The following is a 13,154-nucleotide window of genomic DNA, read 5'->3' on the forward strand; positions in this document are numbered from 1 at the left end:
TCAGAAGTCTATAGGCTTAGATTGCTTTCAGAACTGTTCTTGGAGAAGTTTATTTGATTGGTTTTTCAATGTCTCACTGTATACCCCATGTTTGCCCCCAGATGCTCAATTCTCTTGCTTCAGCTTCCCAGCTACTAGGATATTGGCATGGTAAAAAACATACCCAGCTTTGGAGACATATCTTTGTGACTATCTTAACAACCACATAGGAAACCAATCCCTTATTTCATAGCATCTTCAAAATGGAGGTGTAAAAGAAGCAAGGATTAAGGTTCTGGTAGCATCTTTAGGACAGGGGGAACAACTGATCCCAGTCAGTGGACTCCCACTCTCCAAAAGGTCACAAGGCCCAGCACTGCCTGGTACCTACCTCAGTGCCTGGCACACAGTGGGCGATGAATAGGTGCTAGTAGGAAAAATAATGGAGGAACAGACAAAAGGAAGCAACAAGATGTTCTCATCATTAATCCGCATGCCCCACATGGCTGCCCAGAACAGTCAAGGATGCTTGGGTGGGGCTCAGCCGCCATTGCTGTAGTGAGAAAAATAATGTGATATCTTCTCTTTCTATCCTTGTTCCCTATGAAGAAGCAAGTTTAGGCTTTGCCCCACACAACTGCCCATGCCCAAATTCTAGGAAGCTGAATTGCCTTGTATAAAATGGCACCGTGTTTGCATATAACATACTCATAGCCTCTCATGTACTTTAAGTTGTCTCTAGACAGCTCATCGTAACATACTGTACGTGGTGTGCAAACTGTTGTCAGTGTTGTTTAGCAAGTAATGAATTATTGAAAAAAAATTCTGTATATGCTTATTCCAGAGGTGGCTGTTTTCCAAATACTTTTAATCCACAGTTGATTGGATTTGCATGGGTTAGGGAGAGGGTCAGGCCACACTTGACCTAAATCATTGGCATAGCCAAAGTCATGGCAGGTTCAAAAGCAATATCTTCGCCACACCAGCTTCAACACCTCCAGTCCAGACAGGTTCTCTTCTGGCTACAGATGTGCTTGCTCGGGGTCAGATCTGTGTGGGGGGCATCAGCCATGAGAGACCCGGTCATCACTGATAGCTCTGCCCAAGGGCAGGTCAGCATCTGTTGACAGCATGACTCTGTTTGTACTTGTCTGAGCTGCCCTCAGATTCCTTTGGTCAAGGCTCCAGACATCCTGATACCCCATCAGCCGGGAGGCTGGAATTCCTATTCTCCAGACTAGAGGGTGGTTCTTAGCTTTTCTCTAAAAGAAAAGAGGCCTCAGAGGTCACCCCAACCCCAGGAGGTGCCAAAGGATGCGGGGGAGGGAGAAGAGCTCGAATTGTGTTCAACCCATTCTGCAGCCTAGTTTCCAGGAAAATGGGAAAGAGAGAAATGCTCCCTCTGGAGTTCAAATGGCAACACCCTAAGACAAAACAATAGGCTGCCAAACCTGTCACCTGCAATTAGTCCTTGGAACCTCACGACAGAGGAGAAAACCAGTTCCTTCCAGTTGTCTTCTGACCTCCTCACATACATATGAACACATAAAGACATAGACTCGTAAACATAATGATAAACAAGCAAATGACACAGAGGCCTGCATGCATGTCCTTCTATAGCCAGCAACCTCTGAAATGGGCAAGCCAAGTCTGTGGCTCTGTCAGGAAAATCGCCCTCCATTCAGAAATTCCCCCAGGTGGCCTTCTGCTGCTTATCCCCTCCTTGGGCATGTTGAAGTTTGTATTGTAATGATACGAAACGGAACCCTTAATTCCATTATCAACAGTGTCACATCAAGAGCTAGCCATGGGCCAAACCCTCCACCAAAAGCCAACTGTTGCCTCAAATCCCTGCAAAAGTCCTGCAGAAGAGCGTTAATTCCAATTTTACAAAGACAAAAGTAGAATGTGTTGGTGGCACCCAAAATGGACTAGCAGCCCCACAGTCTGATGGAAACACTGGTAGGATTAAGGTAGGTGTTACAGGTTATTTACAATGGAATTGTCTCTGTTCTGAGTATTAAAAGATGATATTGATACACATACACCTACACCTACACATACACATGTACATGTACATAGAGTCATACATATACATATAGTCATTCATGGATTACAGTGAATGTGGAAACAGGTTAACCTGACACCTGCCAGGGCCAAGCATGGCCAGAAAGTGGCCGGAAGGTAATTATAGGCATGGTCTATGTGATGGTTTGCATATGCTTGGCCCAGGGAGTAGCACTATTAGAAGGTGTGGCCTTGTTGGAGGAAGTGTGTCACTGTGGAGGTGGGCTTGGAAAACCCTCTTCCTAGCTGCCTGAGGATGATCAGTCTGCTTCTGACTCCCTTTGATGAAGATGTTGATCTCTCAGCTCCTCCTGCACCGTGCCTGCCTAGATGCTGCCATGCTCCCTCCTTGATTATAATGGACTGAACCTCTGAACCTGTAAGCCAGCCCCAACTAAATGTCATCCTTTATAAAACTTATATTGGTCATGGTGTCTGTTTACAGCAATAAGACCCTAACTAAGACAGACTATGTGGGAAGTGAGCAGACCAGATGTATATTTTCTCTATGTGAAGTTTAGTTCTCTGTGGAAAGAGTCTTACTTTCCATTATTTTACCAGCTTTCTGGTATGGTTAAGCATGCCTTGGGCACTCCAATGATTTAGGAAGGTTTAAGAGTCAGAGAAAATAATACTAGTCATCTGATTATTAGTGATTGGTATCTCCTTAGCAAACAATTGATTCTCTACCAATACATAGTGACTAACTGGCTCCCTGACAGAGCTGTTTCTTGGATGGAAGAGAGGCCACTCTTCCCAGCCTGTGGTGCTCTGTCTGGACTAGGCTTTCTGGAAAGGCATGACCTGTGGGTATCAGGTGTTCTCTTCATCTTCTTCTGGGCCCAACAACAAAGAAACAAAAATCAAGCTGAACTCAAGATCTCTGTGTTGACCTGCTGTGCGTGACTCCCCAACCCAAAGAGCCTGTTGTCAGGCAGCTCTGAAGGCTGTATCTAATAGGGCTGAAAGCTGTGAGAGTGTAGTCCTGAGCCTACGTGCCTAGCTCTGGAACTAGAGCTAGAGAAGATTATCAGCAGCCAGGCGAGTGCCGGAAAATTAACCTAGGTCCTCTGCAAGAGCAGTGAGGGTTCTTCATCATGGAGCCATCTCTCAAGATTAAAAAAAAAAAACCAACTTACTTTTTATTTTATAAAAGTATTCACTTTTATGTGGATATTAGCTCTTGAGTCAACAACAAGGAAACTACAAGTCACAGAACCACAGAGGCTAGGTACAGAGTAAGGGACTAGGAGGAGCAAATGGCTCTCCCTAGGGAAGATAAATAGAGTAGCTAGTTATGGATGGACAAGGATGTGTGTGACTGGAACAGGAAGGGTAAATGTGGAGGGGAGGGAATACGGGGAGACACAGCTAAAAAGAAAGGAGGGGAAAAAAAGAGGAAGGAGGAAGAAAATGAGGAAGAAAGGAAGGAAGGAAAGAAGGAAGGCAGGCAGGCAGGCTGGCAGGCAGGCAGGCAGGCAGGCAGGCAGGCAGGCAGGAAGGAAGGAAGGAAGGAAGGAAGGAAGGCAGGCAGGCAGGCAGGCAGGCCGGCCGGCCGGCAGGCAGGCAGGCAGGCAGGCAGGCAGGCAGGCAGGCAGGCAGGCAGGCAGGCAGGCAGGAAAGAAGGACATGGCATTAGCTGAACCAGGGTCAGGGAAAGAAGAACACTGAAGCTGCAGGTCTCTACAGCTTTTCAGTTCCACACCCTGTCCAGGAGACCTTCCCTGACAGACCCTAATTTGGAGCTTCTTTCATGGTATTTAGCCCAATACTTGGAAGAGGGCAGAGACAATATGGCTTACCAGCCTCCCCCATCCACCACCCTCTTCTTACCTTCGCTCCTCTCAGAACCAATGCACATGAGACACAATCCCAGGTGGTGACACACAGAGCCCCTGGGATGAGTTCCTTTATGACTCAGAGGACAGAGTCCTGTTAGAAGGAAGCACTTATCTCTGTTGCCTCCTGGACCTTTCTTTCTTTCCTGTTTCTCACTCTCCTTTGGCGCTCTCTCTCTCTCTCTCTCTCTCTCTCTCTCTCTCTCTCTCTCTCTCTCTCTCTCTCTCTCTCTCTCTAGCTCAGCACCCAGACTACAGCCAGACTTTCAGTGTGAGTCAAGCCTGACACAGAGGGAAGGCATCAGGTCGCCATCCCCGGCATATGGACACACTTCAGCATAATGAAGGCACTTTACGGCAAGCCCATAGCCAACATCAACTTACATGGAGAGAAACTCAAGTTCCATTAAAATCAGGAGCAAAACAAGGCTGGCCACTCTCTCCATATCTATTCAATATGGCACTTGAAGCCTTAGCTAGAGCAATAAGACAACTGAAGGGATCGTCTACAAATTTGGAAAAGAAGAAGACAAAGGATCTTTATTTTCAGATAACATGATAGTATATATAAGTGACCTTAAAAGCTCCACCAGGAAACTCCTGCTGAGAAATAGTTTTAGCAAAGTTGTTGGCTATAACATTAATTCACACCAAGAAATCAGTAGACCTCCTATGTACAAACAGCAATTGGACTGAGAAAGAACTCAGAGAGACTAGGCCTTTCATAGTAGCCTCAAAAATATGACACCGTGGGTTAATAACTCTAACCAAGCAAGTCAAAGACTTACAAAATTATATTATAAATTAATAACGATAAATTTATAAATTAATACTGATAAATTTGAAAATTAATTATAAATTTATAAAATTTATTAAAACACAAAGAAAGTGTAAAAGATAACAGAAAATGGAAAATTGAATGAAAACGGATTAGGAAGGATAAGTGGGTAAGGGGAGGGAATACAGGGAAAGAGTGCTAAGATTAAGTCACGTGACAGGTAGCATGGAAACCTAATACTATGGAAGCTTTCTAAAGTATATTCATATATGTAGGCCATCTAAATGAAGTCTCCATGTAACAGGGGAGACAGCGTCCAACTGGCCATCCCTTGTCACCAAATGAAACTTCCAGAATGGGAATAGGTTACATCTAATTGAGTTGTTGGCGGAAGGAGTCCCATGGGAATCCCCAAACAATGTAGGCCATTGCCAAGGCTATAGGTTGCTCTCCACAAATTGACAGCAAGGGTCCATTGCTGAAAACCACACCTACACAACCATTGAACACAGAAAGGCTGAGCTGGTGCCTACATAGAGCCCTCACCACTCTGGGCTAGTTCTCTCAGTACCCAACAGCTCTCTGTATGCTCCCAAAGAAGTGTAAACACAAACCCGCTAAACCCCTTTGACCTACAACGGTGTCTGCCACCCTATACTAGTTCAAAGGTGGCACAAAACATGTGTGAGAGTAACGGGCCAATATCTGATTTAAATATGGCCTACTCCACAAGATGGAGCCCATACCCAATGCTGCTTGGGTGACTGAAAACCTACTATATGTCCCCGTGGAGACCTTGGGTAAAACCAAATGCTACTGACTTACTAAAGGAACATATCGATAAAGTGACTCCTAATGACATTCTGCTGTACTCTTAGATCAGAGCCTCGTTCAGCTACATCCTCAGGGAAGCTTCCTCCTGCAGCAGATGAAACAAATACAGAGACCCACCGCCAGGCAACAAGCAGAGCGTGAGACCGCGGAACCCTCTGCCCTAAATGGGATGTCTGCATCAAATCCCTCCCCTCTGGACTCAGGGAACCCTGTGAAGAGGAGACGGAAAAGAGCCGAAAGAACCAAAGAGGATGGAGGATACCATGGAAACAAGGCCTTCTGAATAGAACAGAGCGTCATAGGTGCGTTATAGGTGATGCCCACATGAACTCACGGAGACGGAGGCAGCACGTATGGGGCTCTCGTGGGCACACAACAGAAGGATTCCGAGAGCTAAAAGGAGAAGTGGACACTTGGCCTTATCCCTAGCACAGACACTTTCTCCCATTGATAAGCACTTGCAAATGAAATTTTAGCTTCCTCCAAAGGGGAGTCTCATTGGGGAAACAAACTATTCTTAGGGGTAGACCGCGTGCCAAGCGGTAGATGCCAACAGAAAACAGACTCAACGGCATCTTTGGGGGTTCCCAATCTCATAATGGCATGTCAGGGATTCTCTCTCTCTCTCTCTCTCTCTCTCTCTCTCTCTCCTTCCCTCCCTCCCTCCCCCCATGGGTTCTTTGTTTTTATATTATGGTTTCCAGTTTTGTGTTTTTATGGTACTCCTGAGTATGGGAAGGGATGAACCTCTGTATCTGTTGGTTGTCCCTTCTCCTGGGCTCTTTTCCTTCCGTTCGTTCTATTCTGATGTATTTTGTTTTGTTTCGTTATGTCATATTATACTATTTTATTTTTATCCTTTAGAAGCCTGCTTGTTTCCTAATGAAAGACAGAAAGGTGGGGGGGGGGGTTTCCGGATGAATGAGGAGGGGAGAGGGGACGAGTAAAAGGAGAGAAAGCTTTTAATAAGGATATATCATGTAAGAAAAAAGTCTGTTTTCAGTAAAATAGGATAAAACTTAAAAGTGCACAGGATAACCTATATGTGTTACATATAAATGCACTTAACAGCAGTCCTCCACCACTGGCAGGAATAGACAACTACACTTTACCATTCATATTCACATCTACAAACCTCTCCCTCACCATCCCCTGGTGAAGGATTTGCTACCCAAAGCTGTCTGTTCCCCTGAGAATTTGCTTTGCTAATGAGAATGGCTTGCTGAAGTCCCTCTCCCTCCTGGGGCAGCACACACCCACGAGTTGGTCAGCACAGACATCCACCCTTGCTTCAAATGTTGAGCACCTGGGGTCACCTGAGGCCAGGAGGTGTCTCCATAAAGAGCCCAGCTTCTCCCCCACTGAGATTTCAACCCAACCTGTTTCCAGGAGAGCTGGCCTATAAAGCTTTGCCTTTATTTTTCTTTCAAATGTGTTTTTAATTAAAATATAATTTTGTCATAATTAAAAGCTTAGCGAAGCCTAGCATGTTCACATTGTAGCACCCTTAACTTTACAAGGGAATGACTCTTAAGTAAGCAAGTTGTAAAACAGTTGAAAGAAAGAAAGAGAGAGAGAGAGAGAGAGAGAGAGAGAGAGAGAGAGAGAGAGAGAAAGAAAGAAAGAAAGAAAGAAAGAAAGAAAGAAAGAAAGAAAGAAAGAACCTTGACACCAAGTCTGAGCTTACACAGTGTCCCGGCTTGACAGCCAGGGGCCAAGTGACTTATTAATCTCTACCATGGGGTCTTTCAACATTTTACCATTTGGCTTAAGTGTCAGTGGTCCATTGTCTGATTGTTAAACGTTGTTAAATATTGTTGCCAATTTTCCCGGAAAAGATCTGTTTTGCCAGCAATTCAAGCATGAATATTGGAGCCTGAAAATGAAGAAAAAGACGTAGTAAGCCCCTGGGACTTATCCCTCCAAAGAACACCATTCCCAGTGTACGCATGATCTACAGCATGCCGCCCGGCCCTCCACAGGCAGAGGTGTATTCACAACCAGCCGTGTTGTACTTAGTCATCCTGAATAATTGAGCTTTGGCAAAAACGACTTTGGATCAATATTTATCTGAGTCATGGAACCACAAATTGATCTTGGATTCTATGTCACCTGTCCAGTCTAAGAACTCTGGGAAAGGGTTAGGGAGACCAATATTAGAGAGAGCTTTGTAGAGATTGAATAACATTGCAAAGAAGTATGACTTCTGAGAAACCTTTATATGAAGGAATTGAGCCTAGAAACCATGATCAGGAAAGAGGTGCATTTCAGTCAGGGATTGCAAAGTTGTCCCCCCAGTTTTAGGTCCAGTGACATCAGCAGGGATAATGAAACCAAAGAAAGATCTGGGTCTTAGAGTGGCGTCCAGGAGAGTTCTCAGAGAAAGGCTTTGTGGTCATGTTAATGAGAACTGAAAACTAGCTCTTCCAGATGGATAACAGAAAAGTATTAGCTGAAAAAGAGCAAGTGAGGATGAAGCATGTCTGGGATGGGTGCAGGAAGGACTCGACTTGGGGCTGGGCAGAGATGGGGAAACCTTCAGTCCCTGAGAAGAAGTAAGCAGCCTTTTTCTATGTGTCCCATGTGCTAGAAGAAGGCAAGGAGGCAGCTGTATGACTTATCAAAGCCCACAGCTTTTCCCTTTCATACACATGTTCTCTATAGCAACCCATTCATTATATCTGTCTGTCGATAGGTCAATAGAGTCATAGATCAATAGATAAATAGACATCTAGAGAGATAGACACCTAGAGAGAGAAATATTTAGATAGATAGATGGATAGAGATAGATAAATAGATATCACAACCCATTGTGTTAGCACATATATATATATATATATATATATATATATATATCTCACATTCACATGCACACAGCACACACATTTCTCTGTCCATAAAGGTCATTCCTTAACTGATTTGTTGAAGCCCTACCCACCTCACTCAGTACCTAGGAACATAACTATATTTTAGAGATGAAACTTTAAGGAGATACATAACCCTGTAATGTCCCATGGATGGGTCTCAACACAAGAGAATTAGGAGGACATTTGCAGACAAACATGTACAGCTAGAAGGTTATGTGAAGGTGCAGGGGTAAGTCAGCTATCTTCAAGTCAGAGATATCTCAGGAGATATATGGTTTGTATCTGCTTGGCCCAGGGAGTGGCACTATTAGAAGGTGTGGCCTTGTTGGAGTAGGCGTGTCACTGGGTGTGTGCTTTTAAGACCCTCATCCTAGCTGCCTGGAAGCCAGTCTCCTAGCAGCCTTCAGATGAAGATGTAGAACTCTCACTTCTGCCTGCACCACGCCTGCCTGGATGCTGCTGTGTTCCCACCTTGATGACAATGGACTGAACCTCTGAACCTGTGAGCCAGCCCCAATTAAATGTTGTCCTTTATAAGAGTTGCCTTGGTCATGGTGTCTGTTCACAGGAGTAAAACCTTAACTAAGATACCCACCCATACCTTCTTCTTGGACTACTAACTTCAAAAACTGAGGAAATATGTTCCTAACATCTAAAGCTCCTAATCCATTACATTTTGGCATAGTAGCTCAGGGTGACTAACCGTCAATCAACCTGCTGGGTAAAACTAAGGTGACTTTGGCTATCCCCTACCCCAGAACCTAGTTCCATGTCTAGCCTATGGTATACTCAGTGTTTGTGAAATAAGAGAATGACCCAGGACGTACCGAGCTCTTAAAACCTCTGTGTCCTCACTGTGATAGAGAAACTCACTATAGCTATGGATGGTGCTGGCTTCCAAGTGCTGTAAGCATGCAGCGCTTGAAAACTGTCAGTGATTACAAGTCCCCCAGGAGGTAGGAAGCTGGAATTTTGCTTTGAATTGTTTGCTTCAGCCCCCAGCACAGCTGTATGAAGCAGGCCAATGCTTAGTGGTTCTAGAGCAATATCAGACATCACAGTACGTATTGTTCAACACTAATGAAGCCAAGACTATGGTACTAGTTTTTGCAAAAAGAAAGAGCTATATCGGCCATCCACTGATCCAAAGACGGGAGGCTTGCTCACAGCTGTCTCCAGATAAGTCTGTAGTGAAAAAATAATTAAATATCCATGTGAGTTGGAGTCACCTGATCAACTTCCACACTGGCATTATTTGGGTCCACCCTGAAGCTGTCTGTAGGGTCACTCACTCAGAATCTAAGTCTCAAAGCCCTCCTCGCCAGGATCTCTACAGATGCTTGGGTCCGCTGGGATCTAAAGGTCTTTTAGTTTGGATTCCAGGGTTCTCTGCCCGAGTCCTAAGCAGCCGTGTGACCGCCATAGCAGGCTTCAGAGACACACAAGTTGCCGTTTTATGGCCAATTTCAGTCCCCTTCTTCCACAACTCAGACCCAAAGCCTTGGGTCTGAGAATATGTCCGCAGGGATCTTGGACAAATCCCTCGCAGATGCTGGAACTTATTTCTCCCATATTATTCTCCCACACTTATTTCTTCCAGATGCGTGAGCCTCTCTATCAGCACCCCCACCCCCTTTCCAGGTTCCTTCCCACATGATCCTCCTCCGTCTCCATCTTTTGGTCTTCAGCACTCCACCCAGGTCATGGCCTTAAGGGGCAGAGATCCTCCAGGCCTCTAACCTTTCTACCCCACTGTTTGGTCTATTCTACCAACAAACTCTCAAGTCTCAGGAAGTATTTCCTGGGTTCCCGTATCAAAACAAAGGAGGCTTATCTTTTCTGGTTTCCGCCTGAAAGTCATGGATGGGAAGCTTACAGAAGGAGCAAGAGTGAAACTCATAAAACAAAAATCACGTTAGAAATAGCTCCCAATACTCACCCGTGGCCACCGCTGTTGGTTCTACTAAAGTCAGAACCCCCAGTTGCAGTTTCTAGTATTAAATGTGTAGTCTGCCAGCCCTTTGAGCCTTCAGGCTCCGCATTCTCAAACCCAATTAACCATAGCTCAAACACTTCCCCCAAGAAACATTGTACCTCTAGGCTCCATATTGTAGCTTGGTGGTAAAACCCTTACCTAGATATACAAGGTACCGTGCTTCGTCTCCAGAACCTACAAAAAGAATTAGCAGTTATAATTGCACATTCAAAGACATGTCATGAGTATGATTCCCTGAATAACAGTTACAACAATGACTTATATAATGCTCATAAAATATTAAGAAGTATAAGTAGATATGATTTTAAATGTCACTTAGAGAGGATGCGTGTGCAGACTTTATACAAATTCTGTGCCATTTTCCATAGGAGACTTGAGCATCTATGGACTTGCTATCCACAGGAATCTTGCAGATGCTGAGGAATATATATATATATATATTGGACAGGAGAAATCAGCTTCTAGAACATACCAGAGTCCATATGCAAACTGATCAAATGATCTTTCCTGCTGGTTTATTTTAGAAAGAATTGTTTTAAAACAGGCTGGAGTGGGAGGTACCATGTGCAAGCCAGGGGGATATGGAGAGGAAAGACTGTTCCAAGGGATACAGAGGAACAGCCAAGAACCATAATTCTAACCTTTGCCCTCCACGGTTCAGTGGCTTGTAGGCTGGAAGAAGGAAAGCGACATCTGTGATTTAGTCCATATGAGACGCTCGACCTCCCCAGCTTCATGCTTCAACAGGCTCAGTGTGGGGCTGAGGCCAGCAGAGCCATGCAGGAAGGACTGGGGTTGGGGAAGAAGAAGCAATCTGTATGCTAGTCTCTGATGCTAATTACAAAAAGCCTAGCCCTCCTTCAGGCTGTTTCGTGGTAGATTTTCTGCTTATGTTAATTTTTACAACAAATTAGTCTGTTTGGTTTGGTTAGTCATGGAAGGGTGGTTTCCTGAACAACACTGGCACAAATAGAAACCCCCTTTCTTGCCCTGAGTTTTTCATGGAACACCACACCCAGGCACAGCTCAAAGCCACCTCTGTAGCCTATGATGGCGAGAGGCTGAACCCATCTCTACAGCTAGGAATTCCATGCTTGAAGTAGAAAGGTAATGCAGAAGGAACAAAGGGCTTGTGGACACCAATCACTTCCTTGTTAATTGTTGTAAGGTTCAGGTAGAGGCAAGGTTAGCCTGATCACCAGAACCCTAGAGTTCTAGACTTAGTCCCTTACTCTGCCCCTGCCTCAAGTCTACCACAATGCAGATTGAACACCCTGACCTAGGACAGCCCTACCTTTGAATCCCAAGAACTAAGATATTAGGAAAACAGCAAAGGATCCACCCTTAGGGTGGACTAGATCCCAAAGAGATAGGTGTAGTACTCTTTAGACTAGGATCTGCTTCCTTGTCCAATGTCTCTTCCAATGCCCGTATCTGTAGAGTTAGCCATAAATGCTAACACGAGGTAGCATCTTTCTAATTACTCATTTTAACGAAATCATGCTAACACCCATATAAAATACATGTCAAAGGCAACTGAATATTGACAAATTGACTTATTTAGAGGAAAAACGTTCATACTTTGTAACATTTGCAAATTTTTCTGGCATCAGTAGTCCCATGACTACATGTGATCTATGACCCTGATGCCACTAATATTGAGACACACAGACACATGCAACTGGCTCTCATGGCCCTGGTTGCACACATCACTGGTGAGGTACAAGTTGAGCAATGTCAAGACCAGTTGAAGCCTTTGTGAATTTTTTTCTTTTTTTTTTTCTGTTCTTTTTAGTCTGTTTGTGGCCAAGACACTGGTCATACCCAAAATGTAATTTGAAGTTGAACTTTCACTGGAATAGACAGTGAAGAGTTGAAATTCCTAAAACCAGGGTGGGCTTAGCTAGGTAAAAGGAAAATGGGTAGAGCCAGGCCTTTTTCCCATCACCTTGTATAGCTTCACATCCTGACTGCTGGAGGAGCCTGGGCTGATAGCAGCTCCATTTCTACTGGACCCTTATTGAGCTATCTACCCGGAACCAAGCTCAGCCCAGAGCCCATGACAAGTATTCAATACATGTTAATCAAATATGAATGCATTTGCTAAGCGGGCTGGGATGCCACCATTAAGACAATCTATGGTTTCTATTCAGATCTAAGCAAACCCATTTAACAGACCAGTGGCTCATTAAATGGGGAGAGATGGTGGTGCTCCAAAAACCAGGAGAAGCACCATTCTCCTCAGTGATGGCTGCCCTCATGCCACTGGTGCCATGGGGGTGAGATCAAGATCACGGCAGTAGAAGGGTTCCTGGAAGGCCATATATATTTTCTTCAGGGAAGGTAACTCCAGGTATTAAAAGCTACGCTCAGGAAACACTATTACCTATACTGGCAAGTGGTCGTAATTGAGTGCCCATGTAGACTAGAAGGTCTACAGAGGGCCTATTATACTTGTATCATTCAGTCTCTCTGTTTTTAAAACAAGAACACCAGTGACTGTTCTGTCAGCTTGTGCCTAGTAAAGGAAATACCACATGCAGGGTCTTACCAGAGGGGTCACTAGGGACCCTAGAGCATGGGACTTCAGTAAGGGACAGATGTCATGATGGCCAGTGTACTGCTGTTTCCATATTGCTTCATGCCAACTCCACATTAGAGCACATCTGTAAGTCCCATGCCTGCCTTCCCTCCTCTGACCATCCTGGGCATCATTCTATGGTAGAAACCTAAGCAGTTCAACCTTCAGGCAGCAAATAAAACCTACTTCAGTTGGTGGAATATCCCTAAGGGCC

General features: G+C 44.7%; 1 long non-coding RNA gene across 2 annotated transcripts in view; it reads right to left on the reverse strand.

Annotated features, from left to right (window-relative positions):
• Positions 1–13,154, reverse strand: part of LOC120097814 (uncharacterized) — a 48,499-nt gene that overhangs the window by 642 nt on the left and 34,703 nt on the right. For both annotated transcript variants that reach the window (XR_015641211.1, XR_015641210.1), the window contains 3 exons: positions 10,498–10,533; positions 7,257–7,372; positions 371–532 (listed from right to left, as the gene is read on the reverse strand). This is a non-coding gene — a long non-coding RNA (uncharacterized LOC120097814). The remainder of the gene's footprint in view (positions 1–370; positions 533–7,256; positions 7,373–10,497; positions 10,534–13,154) is intronic.

This window comes from Rattus norvegicus, chromosome 17 (assembly GCF_021556685.1).
Source record: "Rattus norvegicus strain SHRSP/BbbUtx chromosome 17, alternate assembly SHRSP_T2T, whole genome shotgun sequence".
Taxonomy (NCBI): domain Eukaryota; kingdom Metazoa; phylum Chordata; class Mammalia; order Rodentia; family Muridae; genus Rattus; species Rattus norvegicus.